At 42.5% G+C, this 25,139-nt stretch overlaps 1 long non-coding RNA gene across 22 annotated transcripts in view; it reads left to right on the forward strand.

The window, feature by feature from the left end:
• The window catches only part of LOC140465071 (uncharacterized), a 222,100-nt gene that overhangs the window by 125,693 nt on the left and 71,268 nt on the right, over positions 1-25,139 (forward strand). For 20 of the 22 annotated variants that reach the window (XR_011955081.1, XR_011955079.1, XR_011955083.1 and 17 more), the window contains one exon: positions 6,218-6,298. The exons of 1 other annotated variant lie outside the window; for it this stretch is intronic. This is a non-coding gene — a long non-coding RNA (uncharacterized lncRNA). Of the gene's footprint in view, positions 1-6,217; positions 6,299-18,815; positions 18,875-25,139 lie in introns of all 22 variants that reach the window. One more of the 22 variants, XR_011955073.1, reaches the window with a different exon arrangement.

The raw sequence follows: 25,139 nt of genomic DNA on the forward strand, positions 1-25,139 counted from the left end.
GAATAGAGGTAGACGTGGCAGAAGAAGATTCTGGATTAGTGGTGCTGGAAGAGCACAGCAGTTCAGGAAGCATCCGAGGAGCAGTAAAATCGACGTTTCAGGCAAAAGCCCTTCATCAGGAATAAAGGCAGTGAGCCTGAAGCATGTAGAGATAAGCTAGAGGAGGGTGGGGGTGGGGAGAAAGTAGCATAGAGTACAATAGGTGAGTGGGGGAGGGGATGAAGGTGATAGGTCAGGGACGAGGGTGGAGTGGATAGGTGGAAAAGAAGATAGGCAGGTAGGACAAGTCATGGGGACAGTGCTGAGCTGGAAGTTTGGAACTAGGGTGAGGTGGGGGAAGGGGAAATGAGGAAACTGTTGAAGTCCACATTGATGCCCTGGGGTTGAAGTGTTCTGAGGCGAAAGATGAGGCGTTCTTCCTCCAGGTGTCTGGTGGTGAGGGAGCGGCGGTGAAGGAGGCCCAGGACCTCCATGTCTTCAGCAGAGTGGGAGGGAGAGTTGAAATGTTGGGCCACAGGGCGGTGTGGTTGATTGGTGTGGGTGTCCTGGACATGTTCCCTAAAGCGCTTTGCTAGGAGGCGTCCAGTCTCTCCAATGTAGTGGAGACCGCATCGGGAACAACGGATACAATAAATGATATTAGTGGATGTGCAGGTAAAACTTTGATGGATGTGGAAGGCTCCTTTAGGGCCTTGGATGAAGAAGAATCCAATGTTGTGTTGTCCCTGAAATTCATTGAGGGGGAGGTGTAACAGGATAAAACTGAGTCCTTTGCTGAGCACAATTCATTCATTGTGCAACGTCAGAGGGTATAATGAATGAGAGGTGGAGTTAGATATAGGGATTAGGTCAGAGAGAAGTGCCAGGCAGAAAGATACCCAGAGGCATGCCAGCATTCATCACTTGTTGGAACTTGTGTCATTAAAACCTGCAAGGAAGAGAAAAAGGTTCTTGTTAAGTTTTCTTGATGAGCTAAGTAAGAGAAGGAACTGGGGACCAAGATAGCATTGTATAAGAATAAGTTGATGCTGATATAGAGACAGTGAGAGAGAGAGAGATAGAGGGGGGGGGGGGGGGGTGGTGGGGAACATATAAAGACTTGATCAGGTGTACCCTAGAACACTGTGGGAAGCTAGGGAAGTGATTTCTGGGGCACCTGCTGAGATATTCATATCGACAGCCACAGGTGAGGTGATGGAAGATTGGAGGTTGGCTAATGTGGTACGACTATTTAAGGAAGGTGGTAAGGAAAAGCCAGTGGACTGCACAGGGGTGATTCTGACATCAGTAGTGAGCCAATGTTGGAGGGGATTCTGAGGTTTAGGATTTACATGTATTTGGAAAGGCAAGGACTGATTAGGGAAAGTCAATATGACTTTGTGCGTGGGAAATCATGTCTCAGTAACTTAAGGCAGAGCAGTGGACGTGATCTATATGGACTTCAGTAAGGCATACAACAAGATTTCACATGGTAGACTGGTTAGCAATGTTAGATCACATGGAATACAGAGAGAACTAGCCATTTTGGTGCAGAACTGGCTTGAAGGTCAGAAGCAGAGGGTGGTGGTGGAGGGTTGTTTTTCAGACTGGAGGCCTGTGACCAGTGGTGTGCCACAAGGATCGGTGCTGGGTCCTCTACTTTTTGTCATTTACATAAATGATTTGAATGCGAGCATAAGAGGTACAATTAGTAAGTTTGCAGATGACACCAAAATTGCAGGTGTAGTGGACAACGAGGAGAGTTACCTCAGATTACAACAGGATCTTGACCAGGTGGGCCAATGAGCTGAGAAGTGGCAGATGGAATTTAATTCAGATAAATGCGAGGTGCTGCATTTTGGGAAAGCAAATCTTAGCAGGACTTATACACTTAATGGTAACGTCCTAGGGAGTGTTGCTGAACAAAGAGACCTTGGAGTGCAGGTTCATGGTTTCTTGAAAGTCACAGATAGATAGGATAGTGAAGAAGGTGTTTGGTTTATTGGTCAGAGCATTGAGTATAGGAGTTAGGAGGTCATGTTGCAGCTGTACAGGACATTGGTTAAGCCACTTTTGGAATACTGCATTCAATTCTGGTTTTCCTCCGATAGAAGGATGTTGTGAAACTTGAAAGGATTCAGAAAATATTTATCAGGATGTTGCCAGGGTTGAAGGGTTTGAGCTGTAGAGAGAGGTGGATTAGGCTGGGGCTATTTTCCCTGGAGTGTCAAAGGCTGAGGGATGACCTTATAGAAGTTTATAAAATCATGAGGGGCATGGATAGGATAAAGAGACAAGGTCTTTTCCCCAGGCTATTTGAGTCCAAAACTAGAGGGCATAGTTTTAAGGTGTGAGTGGAATAATTTAAAATGGATCTAACGGGCAACGTTTTCACACAGAGGGTGGTGCATGTATGGAATAATCTGCCAGAGGAAGTGGTGGAGGCTAGTACAATTACATAATTTTTAAAGGCATCTGAATAGGTATATTAATAGGAAGGGTTTACAGGAATATAGGTCAAGTGCTGGCAGATGGGAATAGATTAATTTAGTTTATCTGGTGGGCATGGGCGAGTTGGACTGAAGTCTATTCTGTGCTCTACATCTCTGTGACTCATTGTGTCTGTGCATGGCACTGAGTGCAGATCTCAGGAAAAACTCCATCTTTGATTTAATTATGTAGTCTCCTTTCCAAAGACTAACTTAAAAGGATTGATCTACTTGACTTTTCTCCTTGATAGGAGGATTCGCAAGAGACTCACTGAAATCCTTGTAGAGGATCTGTATCTGCTCCCAGGAGGACCAGTTCCAATACAGTACAACCCAGATGGCCTCCTTCTTCAAAAACCGCAATGTCTCCCCAGCCGTGGTCGACAATGCCCTCCACCAAATCTCCTCCACTTTCCGCTCCTCAGCCCTTAAGCCCTGTCCCTCCTACCGCCATCAGGACAGAACCCCACTGGTCCTCACCTACCACCCCACCAAACTCCATATACAGCATATCATCTGCCGTCATTTCTGCCACCTCCAAACGGACCCCACCACCAGGGATATATTTCCCTCCCCTCCCCTATCAGCGTTCCGAAAAGACCACTCCCTCCATGACTCCCTCGTCAGGTCCACACCCCCCCACCAACCCAACCTCCACTCCTGGCACCTTCCCCTGCAACCGCAAGAAATGCAAAACTGGTGCCCACGCCTCCCCTCTTACTTCCCTCCAAGGCCCCAAAGGATCCTTCCATATCCACCAAAAATTCACCTGCACCTCCACACGCATCATTTATTGCATCCGCTGCACCCAATGTGGCCTCTATATTGGGGAGACAGGCCGCCTACTTGCAGAACATTTCAGAGAACACCAACCAACCCAACCACCCTGTGGCTCAACACTTCAACTCCCCCTCCCACTCCACCAAGGACATGCAGGTCCTTGGACTCCTCCATCGCCAGACCATAGCATCACGACGGTTGGAGGAAGAGTGCCTCATCTCCCGCCTAGGAACCCTCCAACCACAAGGGATGAACTCAGATTTCTCCAGTTTCCTCATTTCCCCTCCCCCCACCTTGTCTCAGTCAAATCCCTCGAACTCAGCACCGCCTTCCTAACCTGCAATCTTCTTCCTGACCTCTCTGCCCCCACCCCACTCCGGTCTATCACCCTCACCTTGACCTCCTTCCACCTATCGCATTTCCAACGCCCCTCCCCCAAGTCCCTCCTCCCTACCTTTTATCCTAACCTGCTGGACACACTTCCCTCATTCCTGAAGAAGGGCTGATGCCCGAAATGTCGATTCTCCTGTTCCTTGGATGCTGCCTGACCTGCTGTGCTTTTCCAGCAACACATTTCAGCTTTTCTCCTTGATAGTTTGGATTGTGGATTAGTGGGAAGACGTTTTATGGTGATGGCACAAAATGCCTTTCCTCCCACTGATGACCCAATCTCAATCATTTGGGCTGTTGCTGCACATTGGTGTTGAAGTTTGATGAGAGCTGATAGCCATCTGAGGAACTTTGTCTGTCTTAGAGATACTTGTTACCCTCATGGACCCGAGACATAATAATAGAAAATCTATTGGAGTTAACGTAATGTCAGTTGGAGTCAGGGACAGTCAATGCATAGGGAGGTGTGGCTATGAAAGTGATTTGTTTTGGTGATGGTAGATGAGGGATAACTAGGAGTCAATATACTGGCTCAACTCTCCTTTTCATCTTCAAAATAGTGGCATGAGATCTTTCAGTTCCACTTGAGAGGCCAGTTAAGGCCCCAGTCTAGCATCTCTTCTGAAAAGCCCCTGACAGCACAGCGCTCTCTAAGTACTAACCTTGATCATCAGCTTAGAGTCCTTACTCACTGAGGGGCTTGAGGGTGAAGGAATGATTTTCACTGTTTCCTATTGATATATGCAACAAGCATATTTACGCATTTGCAGTGGGTAGCAGAAGTTGAAATCTTTCCCCTTACACATAGTGTTTCTCTGCCCAGTGAACACATCCATACTCCAGACTAACAATAGAGAGATTTCTATAGGATTGCTTTGTATAGACTGTTTGTAATTTGTTGATTTGTATCACAAGGGCCCTGGCCAATTTGGCTCAAATTCTAGAGATGGGAAGAAGCCAGTGTCTGAAATTACCTACAACTGCCAATTTGTGAACTGTATCCACTTTCATTATGGAAGCTCACTGTTCAACCCTTTGCCCATTGTGTCATTTCTCCTGTAATTCATTAAACCAGGTTACGCTGTCTCATTTGAGCCTCTCATCTGTGCATATTCCTCCCTGCCTCCCCTGTGCAGTGTATAACTTTGGGTTTTAAGCTTTGCTCAATCTGATGGCATTGGCATCTGAAAATGAGACCCTGTTGTGGATCTGTGGGGATTTCAGGTTGGGATCTTGGCTTTAATATAGTGTACAAATTCCAGTACATTAATTCCTGTATGTCTAGAGCACATGTTGCGAAACTGCACATTCTCAGTTCACCGTTCACTGTCCATCATAATCCAATAGGCTATGGCCTGTAATTGCCATTGGAGTATTCCTGATCTTTTATCCTAAATTTGGCACAAGATTTCAGGACGAACCTCTGTTATCAGACATATGTATTGATATTTCCTCAGTTGTAGATTTGGGGCCTTTTTTTGTCTATGTTTGCCTCAATTTTCCAAACAGACCAGTTAAAATCTTCTGTAAAATCAACAATGTTGATATCCCAATCTTCGTCTCGGAGTAATTCAGAGGCAGGCTTCCTGTTTGCTCAGAAAGTGTCAGTTCTCTTCTAACTTCAGCTAAACTGCAGTGTGTAACAGCAACCCAAATGATTGAAATTGGGTCATCAGTGGGATTAAAGGCATGCCGTGCCATCACCATGAAAGATCAGTCTTCCCACTAATCCACAATCCAGACTGTCAAAGAGAAAAGTCAATTAGGTCAATCCTTTTCAAGGATAACCATGTTAGTCTTTTGAAGAGAGGCTGCATAATTAAATCAAAGATGGAGGTTTTTCAATTGCAGTGTCCAGCATTATTCACATATTTCTGTCATTAATAGTCATACACCTTTTGGAGGAAGACTATTTAAAATCACAGACTGATAAGTTAATTTTAAGGCACTATATATGATACGATTACCTGGTTGTGTAGCAAAATTATATTTCAGCTGACAATTTAACATTCTAGTCTGTAATCAATTGACCATTTGTCATTTGGTTGATAGTGGAGGAAAAAGATTGATGGAATCTGTGAGTTAATCAAAAAAATTCAGTCTGCTGCAGGCCAGAACAGTTTATTCATGGTTATGATCTCATGGCGTTGTGCCATCTCAGTCTATATAACCAACTGGTGCCAACATTTGCAAAATGGTGCCTTTTCATCTGAACTAAATTGCTTTTATTTCCTTTTTGTAAATGAATTGCACTTGTGTGATTATCGTTGCAACATCTTCTTTGGAGAGGAAGGCTCACTGTCATTATCTGGATTGAGTGATGCAACCTTGCTGGCTCTCGGCAGGTCACTTATTTTTCCTCATGATCATTCAAGCATGTTGTATAAACACAGGCTTCAGGTGCTGTGTATAACACAGTGGCCAGATGCCAGTTAGCATGTCATGAGTTTGCTAAGAGCTGTGCATGGTGAAACCAAATAGATACCACAGTGAATCTGGCCTGTTCTCTGTGAAGCAGCTTGGACTATTTTTTGACATCAAAGCCTCTGTGACAATATAGCTGTTGTTTTTATTTGCAGCTTGCCCTCTCTAAATTGCTCCAGCAAGAAACCAACTCTAGAGAAGCAACAAAGTACAGTACAGAATCTCCCAGTTTAACTGTAAGTACTGATGTAAAAAATTGAGTCTTATCTGACTATTACAATCTACATGAACAGAATATAAGGGTGGAGGGAGCATTTCCATTCTCTACAGACATGAATTCATTTTCATCTTCCATTTCAAATCTGTTCCTGACTTACTCCTTCCTGTCTTTTTAATCTTCTCCAACTCTCCAATTCTTGAGGCACGTGCCTGTGTTCCCTACTATTCTAGCCCCTACTATATGCCTGATTTTCTCCAGTCTGCCATTGATGACCAACCCTGCACCATTTTCTCTCCCTGAATTCTCTCCTACTTGAAGAACGCATTCTTGCCCAACATCCCTCAGATTCCATTGTGAGAATTGCTGACACATTTTGAATGAGGGCACTTCTATGGTACCTCAGAATCCTTCACTGAAATAAAGATACTTTAGTCATATATCTGATGTTGTTGTTGGTCAGGTATTGTAACCACATTTACATAACAGAGACCAAACTGGCAGACAATAATACTGGATTAGTGGTGCTGGAAGAGCACAGCAGTTCAGGCAGCATCCAACGAGTGCTGTGCTCTTCCAGCACCACTAATCCAGTATTTGCTTTCCAGCATCTGCAGTCATTGTTTTTACCTGGCAGACAATAATAATTGTTCGCAATCCTACTCCTTTTCTGAGTAGCATCTTTGATCATTTAAGGATTGCCAAACCGTGACTTTGTTATGGGACAACCCCCCCCAACCCCCCAAAAAGCTCACCATGGCTAAAACAGGGATTGAAGCCCATGGTGTTAGAATTCACCAGAGGGTAATCAGCCAGTCACCTGCCTGCAATGATCTTGTGTACTCTCTGGAAAATTGCTGATATACTATTGTCTGATATTCAGCTTGTTTTTATTGAGACATTGTAAATATGCCTGTCGGCAAGTTGTAGAACCCTTATTTTCATATGCTAGGGGACACACTGACAATTTTAATCGATGCTTGAGAGTGAGGGTTTCCAGTTAGAAATTATGTGTGGACATAGGATATTAATATATTTTATGTCTGTATATTTCCTGTTTATATCTGAGTACTTCCTGTTTATAACGGAGTGCTTCCCATTTATATACATCCTGTCTACAAAAACAACTTCCTGTTGACCTATTTTGGCTACAATTCTATCAATTTTGCTCTGACCAGTTCAGGAAAGCAACTGCAGTGCTGCAGTTTAAACCTCTCCAGTTTTGCCTTTTTTTTAGAAATACTTCATCTATTTTTCTAATTAATCACTTCAGAGATGTTATTACACACCTCTGGAGCAGGTGGGACTTGAACTTGGGCCTCTTGTTGCACCAGAAGAGGGCTCAAGCCAACTCTAACCAACTGTAATTTATTTCCCAAATTGTTATGAGTGTTGCTGTTTAATTGCAAGTAATAAGCGTTTTGTAACAATAAGGATACAAACTTTGAAAAGGGGCTGAATTACACCTGTAATTCATTAATTCATTAATACTTAGCACGTTTCAACTGAACATGAAACCTGAACTTGATTCCCAAGTGTAATGCCATGTGGATCAACTTGCATATTTAATGTGCTTATATCTTGCCAAATAGAACATATTTCAAACAGATCTAGCAACTCGAAACTGGGCCTTTTTGAGGCATTGTGGGCTATCAGCAGCAGAATTGTTTTTGACCATAACCTGTGAAATAACTCCTCAGAGACTAGTATCCTATCTCCAAGTCACCTTTTATTTACATGTGCATAGGTCTTGACCCTGGTTTGGCTTCCTCAGAGCCAGCTCTGAGTGAACAGAATCTCTGACATTCCAGTTTATATTTGTCCCTAATTGTACCATGTTAACAACCCCAATCAGGGAATTCATATTCTATGAGGTCTAACTGTCCGACCTCATTACAGTCAGTACAACCTGTGATCTCATGACCCAGAATATTCCCTACTCTACCATCACCACCAACCTGGGAGATCAACCCTAGTTTATTGAAGAACACAGGAAGACATGCCAGAAGTAGCACCAGGCACACCTAAAAGTGAGGTGTCAACCTGCTAACAGCAGCAGCAACATGTCATAGTTAGAGCTAAGCAAAACCACAACTAATGGAATCAAGCATCTGTGGTCCTCTCACCCCAAGTCATGAATGATGCTGGACTATTCAATAACAATCAGGAGATAGAGTCTCCACAACTGTTCTCCATCCCCAATGATGGGAGCCTGGCACTTCAATGCAAACATTTGCAGCAATCTTCAGCCAGAAGTGCTGATCTATCTTAGTGTCACATCACAGTTACCAATCTTCGATTCTCCTGTTCCTTGGATGCTGCCTGACCTGCTGCATTTTTCCAGCAACACATTTTCAGCTCTGATCTCCAGCATCTGCAGTCCTCACTTTCTCCTCACACCACAAGATGTCAAGAAATGGCTGAAGCCACTGGATACTGCAACATTCTGACAATGGTACCGAAGACATGCTCCAGAAGTAGCTACACCTATGCAGCTACAACACCCAATTACGTGGAGAATTGCCCAGTTATGACCTGAATAGAAAGTGGTCAGTTGCTGCCCTATTAAACTTTTATGTTCATGTGAATAGCGAGAGGGCCTTAGTATTGCATTCCATTCAAAAGGCAATATGTCTGGTTGCAGTATTTGAGTGTCACGTTTGATTTTTGTCCATGGTATTCAAGTTTTGAACTGAATGGGAATTAATTCAAAACCTTGCAACTCAATTGGAAAGAGTGCAACCAACTGAGCAACGGCTGACTCTCAAGATAGAACGTTTTAAGAAATAAATCTATTTGCATTCAATTTACATATGCAAATTAAGTTGAGGAGATGTCAGAATTTGAACATGTACATTGGATAAGGGGAACTGAATTATGTAACAGGTTATACTTGGAGGCTAGATTGATGGATTGTGCTAATTACCTGTACTTTCCATATGTAAATCAGGTTAATTAGAATACCTTGGCATTATAACTGAAATTGTAAATTGAACAGAACTTGGAGGATATAATTATACTTTTACCTATTAATGTATTTAGTTAATTGGATATAATTTAGGTGTACAGATTGGGTTAATTACACAAAGTCTTCCCTCTGTAATTTAAAGATGATAAATGCTGTTCAGCATAAAGGTCTTGTGGCTTGGTGTGGCAGTGTTAGATAAACCCATATACTCTGACATTTGTGCGAAAAATTTCTTGCTTTTTACCATTGATATGTTGCCAGTAATATCAACTGAAAGGCTGGGCTGGTAGATGCAACGCTGCTGTGGAGGAGTACTTGCTTTGCTGGTCTGGATGAGGCAGCTGCATGATATCTTGTTTACGTGTAGGTAATCAAAAGATATACACAAGAGAACACAAACTTTATTTTTCAGGAAGGTGGGTGGAGAGGATCCATGAAAAGATTCAGTAACTTAAATTTGTCATCCAGAGGCGATTGCTCAATGCTATGCCACAAAGCCTCCTTTCTTAATGCTTATTTTGAATTTGCTTAGCTTGTTCTAATCTCCTGGAGCCATCCCAGGATGTAACTGCAGTAGATTGTAAGCATATTGCTGTCACCGATAGACTGTGGTGCAACCATACAGGAATGCACTCCTCCTTCCTGCAGCTACTGTGAGCTAAAACCTTACAAATAGGAAACAGAGCCTGATGTACTGCTCTAACCTTGGAAAAAGTACACTGGCTACAGTACTGCGATTCCAGCCACCCACTCTCAATATTATCCACTTCGACAAGGGTGGAATTGAGCAGAACTTCCGCCTCCTGTTGCTACATCGGCCCTTTCCTGTTAAACAGAAAAGGCTGCCCTTGTTCTCATTAAGCTCTGCTTTTACTGTTCCCCTGAACTCCACATTCTTCCTGCTTCATCACTGCTCGTTTCAAGTCCAATCATACTGCTTTAACTCATTCCTTCCCAGCACCTCAGAACAATGGAAAACGTCTCTTTATTTTAGCTCCAACCTCAGCACACTGGGCGTCCTGCACTGTCTCCTGACCAGCAGGAGGAATAAGGTAAGAGAAGTCAGCAGTTGAGGCCCAGGCAGGTTTTCAAACTTTTTCCCAATTTTGGATACCTTTCCCCCCCTCCCCAATGAAACTACCCTGTGATATTATTACACACCTCTGGAGTAGGTGGGATTTGAATCAAGGCCTCCTTGAGAGGTAAGATGCTACCACTGTATGCACAAAACCTATTGCTCCAATTTATGTTCCTTGTTGGCTTCTTGGTTGCTGAATTCAATTTTTAATGTGGACAATGTGAAGTGATAATTCCTTTCACGAAGGCAAGTCTAGAAGTGTCTATTGCAAGATGTTTTGCTGCATTTGTAATCAATGGGAGGTGGATGAAAGTACCACATGAAATAAAGTGTTTGGTTAGAAAATTCCACAGGGTCAGAAAGTTGACGAGAGCCCCAGATGAGATGAGATAATGGTTGATTGCAGATACTGACTCCAGTTCCCAAGAATCTCTTTGGCCTCCGAAAACAGCAACTGGAGGAAGAACTTCGTTTGTTAATGCTGCCAGTAATGACTGGCCTCACTGATATAATCAAACAGCACCATGTAGGCGCACAGATAACAGTCAGCAGACTAAAATAAAACAGAGAATTGTGGATGCTGAAGATCTGAAATAAACAGAAACAGAAATTGCTGGAGAAACGCAGCAAGTCTTGAAGCATCTGTGGAGTTAATACTTTAAGTGACATTTCTTCATAGCTAAAAGCAGCTAGAAAAAGGTGCTATTTATGCTGATGACTGAGGGTGGGGGACAAGTGAACGGAGAGATGGAATCAGACTGAGAGATAAAAAATGGAAGGCATGCAAAGGGATTGTTGATAGTAAGCCAGGAAAGAAGAGAAGCTAGATAGCTGATAACTGAGTGAAAAGGTTTGGTGAATATGAGTTGGCTGTGCCGTGCCGAAAGCAGCCCATATTGTGACAGGACCATTGGTCATGGAGGTAGGTAATGGACATGGAAGTAGGTGTTCATGCTCTGAAATTGTTAGACTCGTTGTTGTGAGGTACAGCCTTCAGGTAAAGCCAGCACATTATCGGTCCTTAAAGGAAATCAATGTAAATCTGCACAGTGCAATGAGGGGGAAAGATGCTACACAAATGAATATTTCAATTTTATGCAGTTTCGTGAAAAACTCAAAACAATTACCGAAGACAATGTTCTCACAGTTGTTGTGTGTACCCCTACATATACGTTCCCTATGAATTCCTTGCTTTTCCTGGTTTCAGTTGCCATATTGTGAAGATTGGGTGTGCCTTTAGTTTTTATTTGGATGGGAAGGGTGGGCCTCATTTAAAGTTAAACAAAGTTCCTGGATGGCTTTTTGTAATCACTACACTCGATCAGCAGACAAGATCAAGTACCTTTTTGTTGGAGCCTACAGCCTGTGAGATCAGCACCCAGCAATCATAGGGAGAATGGAATCGCAAAGATAATTAGGGAGGGCTGGTCCATTCATCAAGATGCATAGAGTCATAGAGTCATAGAGATGTACAGCTTCTTCGGTCCAAACCGTCCATGCCGACCAGATGCTGGGGAAGGCCCTAGGTTTCCTTGGAAGTGGTCTTCCGATCCATGTGGAATTCAAGGAGAAGAATAGGTTTGAAACTCACATGTTTTCCTCCCTTCATGGCCCTTTTCTCAGGCAACAAATAGAATTGAGCTTCCATTGGCTTCCAATAGACAATGCATTGCAACACTGATGATATTGTTAGGCAGTGACCTGTTCATCTGAAATCAGTCTGAAATGATCAACTTTGCTATAATGTGGTTGTATGTTTGCAGAAGGGAGTCATGGCTTTGATTTTTCCCTTCAGTAGACCTCCCATGCCATTCTGAGAGGTAAAGGGAAAATGTGAAACATAAGGCTCCCATAAGGTGTTCTGGGACCTGAAGAACTAATGACACGGGGTCTTTAAAAGGTCAGTTTGCCTTATTTCCTGGAGTTGTGCAAAAAAGTCTTGGATACAAGAATGTTCTCTGGCATGAGCAGCAGCACATAGTGTTTAAACAAAATTCTAGAAAACAACTGTTGACATGACATTTTATGACAAAGCATTTTTAAAAATTAGTTAAGGATGTTTCCTTTTACATTATTGCACTGCCTGGAAATGAGGTGCAGTAAAATTCAATTGAGGCTTTCATGGGGGCATTGGTTGATTATTTGGTTAAACAATAGTGTGCGATGGTATAGTGATGCCCATGTGTTGAGCCAGTGCAGGCATGATGGGTCAAATGGCCTCCTTGCGCACTGTAACAATTTTGTAATTTTGTGATTTCCTCTACAAGTTTAACAGACACTCTTAAGTGTGTGCTGATATTGAGCTGATTAGGTTGTGAAAGATGTACAGCTGATGGCATTGTTGAATAAAGACTGAGCACATATTGTGTTATGATGACAGGTTGGATCCTCAAAATGTTACTTTTAGCCCTTAGTTCCACAATGTGTATTTTTTTAAAAAGAGGACTGTTACTGTGAGAAAATAACTGCACGTGGAAGAAGAAAGTTCCATAAAAGAGCAATAGGATGTAATGCCAAAAAGTATCAAATAAACTTCAAATAGACTGAACTATGATCTCTTGTGACTACAAAGATAATGAGGAGCTGATGACCCCCTGAAGATGCATTTCATGCTTTTCCTTTTCAAGAATGCACAAGCATGTAGTTAAAAAGGGAGTTTTATCTCTGCTGAATGGTACATGTGCAAGTGGGGCTGAACATTCTCATGCATTTGAGTATTAATGTGCTGTGAAAATCACAGTTACAGAACTATCCCTCGTCATTCTGAGTGCCAGTCATTCCAGTTAAAAATGAAACAGAACAGCAAAATGACTCTCTTAGACTTGAATGCTGAATTTCAATCGAAGTCAAAAAACATAAGCACTATAGAATGCCATTCAATCCACAAAATTATGGATTGTGAAACCAACTGTTCATCTACCAGTGTCAGTACAATAGGTAATCTCCACTGCAATAGCCAAATCTTCAACCATCTGCTCTTTGTGAACAGTTCAGAAACTGATCCATATACCTGCTTTTATAGTTTTTATCTTTTTGGACTTACCTGATATCTAATCTGAGCATGTGTGTTGCATTAATAATTCTTCTCACATTTAGTAATTAAGAAACTCATTCTTTATTAACTCAAGCCCTGGCTAAATTTGCACCGTTTGGGATGTTTAAATTCATTTGGGTCAGGGAGAAAGATACTAACTAGAGAAGCAATCCTTTTTAAATTAACTTCATTGTGACCAAATGAGATGGTACATTGATAAAGAAGGGGAGCCAGTTCATCCCCCTTCAGCCGGGAGGCTAACAGTTTGGAGTCTCCTGTTTGGAACTGTAGTGAATTGGGGAACCACTCCTGGGATCTGGTCTTAACAGTAAAGAGGCAGTAAACAGTCATTATATGATGTTAATATTAGATGGAAGAGATCTTCATTCTGTGCATAAGTCTATGAAGAAGGAAAAGATCTGTGTCATGCTCTTTGTACTTCAATATTTGCATTGGATCCATTTAATAGTGTGGAATTCCATCTTGGTGTCCATCTGCAAATGTATATATTTTTCTCTTTCGAAGTCTCACCTTCTTCCCATGTTTGTTCTCCCCATGTCTGCACAGGTTTCCACTGGGTGTTCTGATTTCCTCCTACTGTCCAAAGATGTGCAGGTTAGATAGATTGGACAAGCTAAATTTCCCATAGTGTCCAGGAACTGGCAGGCTAGGTGGATTAGCCATGGGAAATACAGGGTTACAGGGTTAGTGTAGGGGTTTGGGTCTGGGTTGGATGCTCTTTGGAGGGTTGGTGTAGACTCAGTGAGCTGAATGACCTCTTTCTGCATGAGAGGGATTCAATGATTCTTAATTTAGCTGGTTGTCCATTCAGGGTCGCTTGCCAACATTATCTTCTTCCTTTCACCTTTTTGTTGCATTCCTCTCTCCTCTGCTGTTCAGTTCAACATGTTGAGCAGCGGAGAAAGGGGGGACGAGTTTTGTTTAAAGTCACTCTTCAGAGGAAAAGTGATGATCTTATAGTGAGCTTAACTATGGTTTAAAACATCCTTTTAAATCTCCCCCCATGTGAAGTGTAGTTTTCAAATGAGTGTGGCTTTAATCTTGAGTGTTACTCAAAGCCTCAGTGTTTGGGAATTGAATTTTATGATTTGGTTGACAAGTTCTGTTTGTGACACCATGAGTGTGTGTGTGTGTGTGTGTGTGTGTGTGTGGTGTCTGTGTGGGTGTGTGTGTCTGTGTGTGTGGTGTCTGTGTGTGTGGTGTGTGTGTGGTCTGTGTGTCTGTGTCTGTGACTGTGTGTGACTGTGTGTGTGGTGTGTGTGTGACTGTGTGTGTGTGTCTGTGTATGTGGTGTGTGTGTGTCTGTGTGTGGTGTGTGTGTGTCTCTGTGTGTGTGTATGTGTGTGTGGTGGGTGTGTGTGTGTCTGTGTTTGATATGTGTGTGTCTGTGTGTGGTGTGTGTGTGTCTGTGTATGTGGTGTGCGTGCGTGTCTGTGTGTGGTGTGTGTGTCTGTGTGTGGAGTGTGTGGTGTGTGTGTATCTGTGTATGTGGTGTGTGTGTGTCTGTGTATGTGGTGTGTCTGTATGTGGTGTGTGTATCTGTGTATGTGGTGTGTGTGTGTCTGTGTGTCTGTATGTGGTGTGTATGTGTCTGTGTGTATGTGTGTGTGGTGTGTGTGTGGTGTGTGGTGTGTGTGTGGTGTGTGTGTGTAGGTGTGTGGTGTGTGTATGTGTGTGTGTGTCTCTGTGTGTGGTGTGTGTGTATGTGTTTGTGTCTCTGTGTGTGGTGTGTGTGTGTGCTTGTCTACGTATGTGTCTGTGTCTGTGTGGGTGTGTGTGTGTGGGTGTGTGTGGTGTGGGTGTGTGTGGTGTGGGTGTGTGTGTGTGTGGAGTGTGTGGTGTGTGTGTGTCTGTGTATGTGGTGTGTGTGTCTGTGTATGTGGTGTGTGTGTGTCTGTGTGTCTGTATGTGGTGTGTGTGTGTCTGTGTGTGTGGTGTGTGCAGGTGTGTGGTGTGTGTGTGTAGGTGTGTGGTGTATGTGTGTGTGTGTCTCTGTGTGTGGTGTGTGTGTATGTGTTTGTGTCTCTGTGTGGTGTGTGTGTGTGCTTGTCTACGTATGTGTGTGGGTGTATGTGGTGTGGGTGTGTGTGGTGTGTGTGTCTGTGTGGTGTGTGTGTCTGTGTGGTGTGTGTGTGTCTGTGTGTCTGTATGTGATGTGTGTGTGTCTGTGTGTGTGGTGTGTGTGTAGGTGTGTGGTGTGTGTGTGTAGGTGTGTGGTGTATGTATGTGTGTTTGTGTCTCTGTGTGTGGTGTGTGTGTGCTTGTCTACATATGTGTGTGGGTGTGTGTGGTGTGGGTGTGTTTGGTGTGTGTGTGTATGTGTGGTGTGTGTGTATGTGTGGCGTGTGTGTGTGTGTGGTGTGTGTGTGTCTGTGTGGTGTGTGTGTGGTGTGTGTGTGGTGTGTGTGTGTCTGTGTGGTGTGTGTGTATGTGTGTGTGTGTGGTGTGTGTATGTATGGGTGTGTGTGTGTGTCTGTGTGTGTGGTGTGTGTGGTATGTGTGTAGGTGTGTGTGTGTTTATATGTGTGTGTGTCTGTGATTGTGTGTGTCTGTGTGTGTGTGTCTGTGTGCGGTGTGTGTGTGTGGTGTGTGTGTGTGTCTGTGTGTGGTGTGTGTGTGTGTCTGTGTGTGGTGTGTGTCTGTCTGTGTGTGGTGTGTGTGTGTCTGTGTGTGTGTGTGGTGTGTGTGTATGTGTGTGTGTGTGGTGTGTGTGTATGCGTTTGTGTCTCTGTGTGTGGTGTGTGCATGTGTGTCTGTGTGTGTGTGGCGTGTGTGTGTATGTGTGTGTGGTGTGTGTGTATGCGTTTGTGTCTCTGTGTGTGGTGTGTGTGTATCTGTGCATGTGTGTGTCTGAGTGTGTGTGTCTGAGTGTGTCTGTGTGTGTATGTGTCTGTGTGTGTGGTGTGTATGTGTATGTGTGTGTGTGTCTGTGTATGTGTGTGTGTGGTTTGTGTGAGTGTGTGTGGTGTGTGTAAGTGTGTGCGAGTGTGTGTGTCTCTGTGTATGTTTGTGTGTGTGTGCGTGTATATGTGTGTGTCTGTGTGGTGTGTGTATGTATGGGTGTGTGTGTCTTTGTGGTGTGTGTATGTATGGGTGTGTGTGTGGTATGTGTGTATGTGTGTGTGTAGTATGTGTGTATGTGCGTGTGTGTCTGTGTGTGTTTATATGTGTGTGTGTCTATGTATGTGGTGCGTGTGTGTCTGTGTGTGTTTATATGTGTGTGTGTCTGTGTATGTGGTGTATGTGGCCTGTGTGTGTGTGTGGTGTCTGTGTGTGTGTGTGTGGTGTCTGTGTGTCTGTGTGTGGTGTGTGTGTCTGTGTGTGGTGTGTGTGTGTCTGTGTGTATGTGTGTGTGGTGTGTGTGTGTATGTGTATGTGTGTGTCTGAGTGTGTCTGTGTGTGTATGTGTCTGTGTGTGTGGTGTGTATGTGTGTGTGCGTGTGTGGTTTGTGTGTGTGTGGTGTGTGTAAGTGTGTGCGTTTGTGTGAGTGTGTGTGTGTCTGTGTGTGTTTATATGTGTGTGTGTGTCTGTGTATGTGGTGTGTGTGATGTGTGTGTGTGTCTGTGTGTGGTGTGTGTGTGTCTGTGTGTGGTGTGTGTGTCTGTGTGTGGTATGTGTGTCTGTGTGTGTGGTGTGTGTGTCTGTGTGTATGTGTGTGTGTATGTGTGTGTGTGTGTATGTGTCTGTGTGTGCGGTGTGTATGTGTGTGTGCGTGTGTGTATGTCTGTGTGTGTGTGGTTTGTGTGTGTGTGGTGTGTGTAAGTGTGTGCGTTTGTGTGAGTGGTGTGTCTGTGTCTGTGTGTGTGTGTGGTGTGTGTGTCTGTGTGTGGTGTGTGTGTCTGGTGTGTGTGTATGCGTTTGTGTCTCTGTGTGTCGTGTGTGTGTGTCTGTGTGTGTGTGTCTGAGTGTGTCTGTGTGTGTATGTGTCTCTGTGTGTGGTGTGTATGTGTGTGTGCGTGTGTGTGTCTGTGTATGTGTGTGTGTGTGGTTTGTGTGAGTGTGTGTGGTGTGTGTAAGTGTGTGTGTTTGTGTGAGTGTGTGTCTGTCTGTGTATGTGTGTGTGTGTGTCTGTGTGTGTGTGGGGTGTGTGGTGTGTATGTGGGGTGTGTGGTGTGTGTGTGGTGTGTGTGTCTGTGTGTGGTGTGTGTGTCTGTGTGTGGTATGTGTGTCTGTGTGTGTGTGGTGTGTGTGTCTGTGTGTATGTGTGTGTGTATGTGTGTGTGTGTATGTGTCTGTGTGTGCAGTGTGTATGTGTGTGTGCGTGTGTGTGTGTCTGTGTGTGTGTGGTTTGTGTGTGTGTGGTGTGTGTAAGTGTGTGCGTTTGTGTGAGTGGTGTGTCTGTGTCTGTGTGTGTGTGTGGTGTGTGTGTCTGTGTGTGGTGTGTGTGTCTGGTGTGTGTGTATGCGTTTGTGTCTCTGTGTGTCGTGTGTGTGTGTCTGTGTGTGTGTGTCTGAGTGTGTCTGTGTGTGTATGTGTCTCTGTGTGTGGTGTGTATGTGTGTGTGCGTGTGTGTGTCTGTGTATGTGTGTGTGTGGTTTGTGTGAGTGTGTGTGGTGTGTGTAAGTGTGTGCGTTTGTGTGAGTGTGTGTCTGTCTGTGTATGTGTGTGTGTGTGTCTGTGTGTGTGTGGGGTGTGTGGTGTGTATGTGGGGTGTGTGGTGTGTGTGTGGTGTGTGTGTCTGTGTGTGTGTGAGTGTGTGTGTGTCTGTGCATATCTGTGTGTGTGTCTGTGCATATCTGTGTGTGTGTCTGTGTGTGTGTGGGGTGTGTGGTGTGTGTGGGGTGTGTGGTGTGTGTGGGGTGTGTGGTGTGTGTGTGGTGTGTGTGTCTGTGTGTGTGTGAGTGTGTGTGTATGTGTCTGAGCCTGTGTGTGTGTGTCTGTGCATATCTGTGTGTGTGTCTGTGCATATCTGTGTGTGTGTCTGTGTGTGTATGTGTGGTGTGTGTGTCTGTGTGTGTGTGAGTGTGTGTGTGTGTCTGTGTGGGCGTGGTGTGTGTGAGAGTGTGGTGTGTGTGTGTTTGTGTGTATGTGTGTGTGTGTGTGTCTGTGGGTGTGTGTCTGTGTGTGTTTGTGTGCGTGTTTGTGTGTGTGTGTCTGTGAGTGTGTGTGTGTGTGTGTGTGTGTGTGTGTGTGTGTGAGCTTACATGGCCTATGGCCACAGTCGCTCTTTATATGTAGTCACGAGGCTTTACTTATACCACTGGATGCAGCTGTAGTTACAACTGAAAGATTTAATATGTGATGGGAATCAAGCCACTAAAAAGTGTGAGCATTGTAAATTGTTCTCACTTTAAAAAAAAGCCAGTTTTATTTCTGACTAGCTGATGTTTATCATGTTGATATCATATCGCTTAATTTACTGGACAATGTTAACGTTGTTTGCCATAGCTATCTCAACGAAAAGTTCTTTGTGATTTCTTGTATACATGTGCAGGGAGACTGTCCCCCTATTGAGAAGACAGGAAAGCCAAAAGACCTGCAGTTTTATTAATGGTGAGATGTCATGTTGATTTACTACTGTGGAGGCAATGGAAAGAGAACAGTATATTGGATTGTTAATGGATTGCTTCAGCAGGCAGTCAGTTGCCTTCCATCTATGCTGTACACATCAATTACTCTATATCAATATGATTGCCAGACAATAGCCCTTTAAGACTGAATCTAGTTCCTGCCTCATTTCCAACTTCTTTATAAACATTCATTCTGGGCTTTCCAACATTTATTACTGATTTTTAGTTGCTCTCAAAGCAATTTGCCAGAACTAGTAACAAGTCCACCAATGCCTAGCTTCAGCCAAGCGATTGATTCCCATTGAGTACTGGGACCAGCTGGGGCACCCTGGGAGTAATTTTCCCATGTGCCTCTGTGTTCCCAAAAAGTTAACTTGAAGCTTTTATTGGTATCTCTAGTACTTGCACGATAAAGCTGGCAGGTCATTTAAAACTCATCTTAGATATAGATGCAACAAGAAAGGCAAACATTTAATGCCCATCTTTGCTGCTTTTTGTTATTTGTATAAATGATTTGGATATGAAAATAGGAAGTATGGTTAGTAAGTTTTTAGAAGATACCAAAATTGGTGGTGAAGTGGATGGTGAAGAAGATTACCTCAGAGTACAACAGGACCTTGATCAGATAGGCCGAGGGGTGGCAGATGGAGTTAGATAAATGTGATGTGTTGCATTTTGAAAAAGTAAATCAGGGCAGGACTTAAACACTTAATTGTAAGTTCCTGGGGAGTGATGCTGAACAAAGAGACCTTGGAGTGCAGGTTCATATTTTGTTGCAAGTGGAGTTGCAGGTAGATAGGATAGTGAAGAAGGTGATTGGTCCACTTGCCTTTATTGGTCAGAGCATTGAGTATAGAAGCTGGGAGGTCATGTTGTGGCGGTAGACGGCATTGGTTAGGCCATTTTTGGAATTCTACATTCAGTTCTGGTCTCCCTGCTGTAGAAAAGATGTTGTGAAACTGGAAAGGGATCAGTAAGAATTATAAGTATGTTTCCAGGGTTGAATGGTTTGAGCAGGGACAGGATGAATAGACTAGGGGCCATTTTCCCAGGAGGCTGAGGGGTGAACTTATAGAAGATTTTTTTAAATCATGAGGGGCATGGATAACTTGAATAATGAAGGATTTTTTTCCCCAGGGTGAGGAAGTCCAAGACAAGAGGGCATAGATTTAAGGTGCCAGGGGTAAGATTTAAAAGGGACCTAAGGGGTAACCTTTTCACACAGAGGGTGGTACATGTTGGAATGAACTGCCAGAGGGAGTGGTAGAGGCTGGTACAATTATAACATTTAAAAAGCATCTGGATGGGTATATGAATAGGAAGGGTTCAGAGAGATCTGGACCACATGCTGGCAAATGGCACCAAATTAATTTAAGATATCTGGTCAGCATGGATGAGTTGGACCAAAGGGTCTGTTTCCATGCTGTTAATGTCTATGACTCATATGGAGAAGGTAGTTTCCCCTGGCGTGATTAGGTAGGGAATTCCAAAATTTTGACTCAGTGACCAAAAAGAGCCATAATATTATTCCAGGATAAGATGTTGTGTGTCCAGGAAGTGCTGACGTTGTATTGTCTCTGCTGCCCTTGTCTTTGACATGCTAGAGGCCATGGTTCTGGAATATGATAGGTCATGGCAAGTGCCTCATTCGATGATCAGAGGTCACTCACTGGTTCGAAGTGTTATTCTGGTATTGAAACCATGACAAGGACACACATGTGGTTATTTGACATGGGGGATAAAGGAGGTGAGGACATGACTGTTATCGACAAGCTGAATCTTTCCCTTAACTAGCATCTGAATACAATCACTTCCTCACACATTGTCTATCCTCCTAATCCAGAACAGCTGAAATATTAGTGCTTATATTATGACCCAGCTAGTTCAGCATGGATGGAGGATTGAATTTGAGGCCAACATTTTTGTGAGGTTCAGCATTATAGATAACAGAGCATTTATGCACTGAGCTTAGGTCATGTCCCCTATGTTCCTATAAACAGCAAACTTGTTTTTCATTTTCTGATAGTCCAAAACTGTTAATGAAAATGAAAGAGAAGATGGTATGTGACATATCAAAGAAAAATCTGTGTTAATAGCAGAAAAATAACTTTAAAAGATCCAATTGCTATGAATATTCAAATCAAACTTCAAAAACAACGTAATGCTGTCAAAAAATGCTCATAAACATTTAAAAACTGTCGAGAGAAGACATGATCCATTTATCAGACATAATGCTTAAACTCTTCCTTTTATAAAATCTTTCCTCTGGTGAGGGTACTGTTTTGTTTAAAATATTTTCCCATTTTATGTAATAATCTAATAGTCTAGTTCATTTTGTTGTAAAAATAGAATTGACAACCCAGACTGGTGTTTGTCACTCTGCCAGGCTGCTCTTGTGTTATCTAATATCTAAAAGCCACCATATAGGTTGTGAATGCAGAATTTTTGAAGTTTTTATCAAAATATTTAACAAAAACCTCCCCAGACTATTTTTATTCCAAGAAAACAAGGACAATGAAAATGAAAATCAGGAAGTAGTGTATAATAGACACTGGATCTATATTGCCCATCTTACACTGTAGCCCAAAGCTGAACTGGCTCCCAGCAAAACTGTACCTCAGGTTCTGTTTGAGAAATGTTTATTGAAGGGACATCTCAGACAAAAGAAACAACTTCAGGAGCTTTGACAGGATCCTCCACAGCAATCTATCATTAGAAGCTGATGTTGGTGAACTAGTGACTGCTGCATGAATTGCATGAACATCAGACGAATGTTTGTGTTTGTTTGTTTGTGAGCGTGTGCATTGGCAATTAAACAGAAGAAGTCTTATTTCGGCGTGTTGGTGGTCATCCTGCACTCAACTGTTCAAATATCTCTGGCTAAGTATTTCAAATGCTGAGACCTCCTGGTTTTCCATGGATCTCAGCCAAGAGTAGCTGGCACCTTGTCATCGTCATCTGTGACAAAACTCTGTTAACCCCTTTTATACTTGCTGTTTGCTGTTGAGCTTGAAGAAGAAACCTCCGATTGTGAGATACTTTTTTTTTGCTTAGTTAGAAGTTATCTTTTTGCAAACATGTAAATGATTCAATACTGATAGTTTCTTCCAATGGCTCAATTTGCAAATTTTTTGTGAGATGTCACATAAAGCCGTTCAACTGGATAAGGTCCAGGACGTGGAGATTGCTGAATTCAACTTGTTAGTGGGAGGTGGTGTTCAAATTGGCTTCAGCCTCACTATCCCTTTGGCTAAGAAGCAGTCAAATTGTTCAGGATTCCCACTCTTTGATATCTTGTGGGAAAGTTTGACCTGAAGTTGTTGAGTGAGTATTGGGCTACACTCTTTCACAGTGTAATTATCCTCTGGTATTGGTAAGTTCCAGCAGCAGGGGAGATTGCTGGAATTTGTTCCACCATGAGCTTGTACCCACTGTGAAGAAGGCAACAGCATAAAGGTAGTGTGAAGGTATTGGGGGGGGGGAGGGGTGATGGTGGAGTGAGAAAGGGGTTTCAAAATGAATTTGTTCTGGTTGGACATGAAAGGATAGAATTCTGTGTATTCAATAAAAGCTACTGGAACCTGAGAGTGAACGTTTTTAGACTTTATAATAGCTTAGGATCAATAGCTGCAGTGTTGGCCCTGATCCAAAAAGGAACAATGTCACAACCTCATGCAGTAATTGTTTACAGAAGTAATTATGATTAACAAGAGATTCCTAAAAGTTTTTTTTTCCATAACTAACAGATGGTGTAGAACTCAAGGCCAGCATGTTTGGTTTGGAAGGCATTTTGATAGACATACTCAAAATTTTAATTTTATTCCATGTAGCACACACTTTTGTTTATGGTACCAATCTAGCTCCAGTTACTGCCACTCAGAATACAATGCACATTAAATACATTTAATGTAATTCATATTGTAACACTTGTGTGGTCCATGGACTGTGGGAACTAAGTTAAATGCTTATAGGGGTCATAGAAAAATGGTGATGTCACCAAATAGTATGCTGCTGGCTCCAAACCTTAAAGGCAAAGTTACTTGAAGGACAATGATTCACTAAACAATTATTTATTGGATTATTCAAGAAAAAAAATAGTATGCCCATTCAGCAATTCTTCCCAATTCTTAGCTTATACTACACACTGGTTTATATAGTAGACTCTACGTATTCATTAACCCTAAATAAAATACATAGACTTGGGAGGTAGCAGCTGTGTGTGAATAGGTAGACCACCTTTGACAGTAGTGCAAATGGATGGCTAATTTTACACTCCTTTTACAAACCTTTCCAGGTTTATATCTGAGCAGCAAATTTAAAATATACCCAAGGATTATGAGTATTGTTCTAAAATTGACAACTTTATTTCATTTTTTAAAGTACTTTAGCCATAATCCTCATTAATATTTATAAAATTGAAGGAAAAGACAGGTTCAGTACTGTTTATTAAAAATACTTGCATGATTTTGTGGAGAAGTGATATATGTTAACAGATATATTTGTTGTCTATAAGAAAATATTATGTTGTCTGCTATTTAATAAAACATTTTAGCTTGTTTATCCTTGCTTGGTTGTTGTAGGAATATTTTTGAAAAAGTGCTGACTGTTTTTTGGTATAATCTACATTCATTTCAGTGGAGCTGGCATTTTAGGTTAGTCTACATCTGCATCTGCCACTTCTGACAAAGTACATTCCTTTGCTCAGTATGCCATTCTACAAATCTGTTGGTGTGTTTTCCCAGTGTTTGCTTGTACCCCGTTAAAGTAAATGAAAACATTCAGAATGTCTCAGTTCGGTGTTCGTATTTTCAGGCTCGTAATTAAGCTTGAAGTATGAAACTTTCAGATCTAAGTCTTAATTCCTGGTATCCTGAAATGAACAAAATATTTTGAGGAGTACTGTCCCATTCCACCAAATGTGTATTCTGTTTGCCTTTCTCCACATTGGTATATTTGGTTCCATTTCACTCGTGTTCAGTCACCTATGATTTAATATCAATTGAATTGTAATGGATGTCACTTCAGTGAGCTGAATAGAACCACTCTATAGTCTACAACAATGACTTTGTTCCTATTTAGCATTGCTGTTCTTATCTAGGTCTTTTTATGATTCCACGCATGACAAGAACAAATATATATGGTACGGTATAGACAGAAAATATGATATGCATGGACATGTGAATTGAATGGGCATGTGTACAGTATAGTAAGGACAGCCAAATGATATGGCATGGACAGTATTCTATATCATATTGTGATACAGTGTAGGTGGGTTCATGATCTGGTGAGAACAGTACATGAAATGGGCAGCTATAAAGTAGGGCAAATACAGTTGCACACATTGGTGTAGACAGGTTATGAAGTGGCATGGGCAGGTGTATGATAAGTCTAAGTGACAAAGAGTACACAACCTGTTCATTTTCCTATCATCAGGTTGGCAAATATTTGGATTAGAGTCGAGAGTGTGGTGCTGGAAGAGCAGAGCAGATCAGGCAGCAACCAAGGAGCAGGAGAATCGACATTTCGGGCAAAAGCTCTTCTGAAGGGATTATGCCTGAAACATCGATTCTCCTGCTCCTCAGATGCTGCCTGACCTGATGTGCTCTACCAGCACCACACTCTCGACTCTAATGTCCAGGAACTTCAGTCCTCACTTCTGCCTGATATTTGGGATTAGTCATACTTCATTCTTTGCAGGTGCTGCAATGGATATTTCAGCGATGTGTCAGATATTTTAATTTCAACAACCAACTTAAATTTTATCATGATAGTGTTAGGTTATGAGAATAGCTGTTCCATTGAATTAGCAAAAAGGTGTGTACAGGAATAGTTAAAACTCAAGTATTTAATGCCATGAGGGGGAATGAATTGAACTTTAGCAGAAGATGGAAAATGTGTCTGAGTGGACTCTCGCCAGGACAGCAGAGGAAATAGAAAAAATATATAAGGGGTCAGTTGAGGTCTGAAAGGAGAACTGTAAAACCTGTGTGAACTCCTCTGTTCATTCATACTGCACATCTGGCTTGTCTGCTCTGATTTTTCTCCTGTCAAAAATGATAAGTGGTTTCATGAAGGAATTCCTGTGTAATTACTTTGAGCTACTGAGGCAGGAACAAAGCAGAGGGTTCATTTTGAAGACTGTTTGAAAGAGTTTCCATTTGGACAATTTAATTATCAATGAAATTGAGTTTGCTCTTAGTTGGAATTGACTATACATTTGTCTTAATTTTGTTGAAATGATTCCACAG

Source organism: Chiloscyllium punctatum, chromosome 41 (assembly GCF_047496795.1).
Source record: "Chiloscyllium punctatum isolate Juve2018m chromosome 41, sChiPun1.3, whole genome shotgun sequence".
Taxonomy (NCBI): Eukaryota; Metazoa; Chordata; class Chondrichthyes; order Orectolobiformes; family Hemiscylliidae; genus Chiloscyllium; species Chiloscyllium punctatum.